Source organism: Otolemur garnettii, unplaced genomic scaffold, assembly GCF_000181295.1.
Source record: "Otolemur garnettii isolate 467f Iridium unplaced genomic scaffold, OtoGar3 scaffold00002, whole genome shotgun sequence".
Taxonomy (NCBI): Eukaryota; Metazoa; Chordata; class Mammalia; order Primates; family Galagidae; genus Otolemur; species Otolemur garnettii.
Window position 1 is genome coordinate 21114582 of NW_003852397.1, and position 1832 is coordinate 21116413.

The window sequence follows — 1832 nt, forward strand, 5'->3', positions numbered from 1 at the left end:
GACACAATGACTATGCAAATTACATGAAATCTATGTGAACCAGCTTGATGAAAGTATTTCAAAATGTATGTGAAAACACTACACTGTACTCCCTGTTTGCATTAATGTATAGAGCTATCATTTAAAAAAAAAAAAAAAAAAAAAAAGAATTTCTATAATGGAAAAGTTTACTTGCTTAATAGCATCCTATTATCCCGTAAGTTTTCCTCATTCTTTTTTATTCATATTTCTTTTTTCTCCCTCTGACAATTATGTCAAACAACCTGTCTTCAGTTCAGGTCTGATCTAGTCTGTTGTTAAAGCTCTCAATTGTTGCCTTTACTTGATTCATTGAGTTCTTCAGCTCCAAGATTTCTGTTCTTTTTTTTTTAATTTTTTTTAATCATTTTGTTAAAATTCTTCTTCAGATCATACATTGTTTTCCTCATTTCATTTAATTGTCTCATTCTCTTATATTTGGGGGAGTTTCCTTATAATAATTATTTTGAATTCCTTTTCAGGCATTTTGTTAATGTGCTTTTCTTTGTGGCCTATTATAGGAAACATTGTAGTTCTTTGGGGGGAATCGTGTTGTCTCACTTTATGTTTCTTGCATCCCTAACTTGATCTAGGCATCATGTGGAATAGTCACATTTTTTCAATGTTATAGAATACCTTTTGTAGGGAGAGACATTTTCCTATAGATAGGTCCTACTGTTTTTGGTTGGGGATGGTGTATTGGCTTTGATTCTGGGTAGATTTAGTAGCATGGGCAGTTTATTCAGCTGTACCCTTTGCCAGCAATTTCTTCAATTCCTTGTGTGGCCTAGGCTATTAAAGTTTGTGATGGCAGTGGTGTACTTTGCTGGTTGTGGGGATGCCAGAAAGGTTGTTGGGCCTGGCATGTGTAGACATGTTGGGCAGATAAGCTATTTGTTGAGCTTTGTAGGATGAGAGATCAGTTTAGTTTAGGGGCACATGGGTGTGGTAGGACTGAGGAGTCCTCCTGTGGTGTCTTTGGAGGATGGGCTGTTGCCAGGCCAAGAAGTAGGCCAGGAATGGGTTGATGTGGGCACAGAAGAGTGAGCATCCCTGTGATTGTCCACAGAGGCCAGGTTGCTGCTGGACTGGCTATTGAGCTCATATGCAAGTGAGGATCCTGTTAGTTTTGTGGCAGTTGGTCTGGAGGAGTGGGGCCACCATTACACCTCTATCAATCCATGCATGGGTACAGTGTGAGTGTGATGTGGTTGGGTGGTCCTCCAGTGGTTTAATTGGGGGCAGGGCTGTTGTAAGATTGGATGTTAGATTAGGCATGCATGACACAAATTCATTGGGCCAGCTAGCTGTGAATATGAGATATGAGTGCACATAGTGATGGGGGGGCATTGATGCCAGGCTGGCTGTTTGTTGGCTTCCCCACTCTGCAGGACCACCTGTTCCCTGTGGGGAGGGTGTGCTGCATAGATTTGGATACCAAATCTCAGTTGTCACATCTGGCCTAGTCTTCAAGTAGCTGGGCTTGTGATGATGCAACCACTCAAGTGAATGTAGTGGAACAATGATGGGCCTTAGAGATAGAGAGAGTCAGTTGCCATAACCCTCCAGGGAAGGACACATTGTGGTAGTGGGTTTGGTTTCAAGATGGCACTGGGCATAACAGCTTCCTGGGAGTAGGGAGTGATTCTGGTAGGCTGTTACTCTCAGGCAATGCACCTGTGTGAACTCTTGGCCACTCTCCAAAATGGATTCAGGTCCTATGAGAACTGGTTGATAGTATTTGTGTTGGCAGTGGGGACTGCTGGGATCTCAAGCTTACCTTTGCCCAAAAGAAATCCCCCTGACACTGAGCC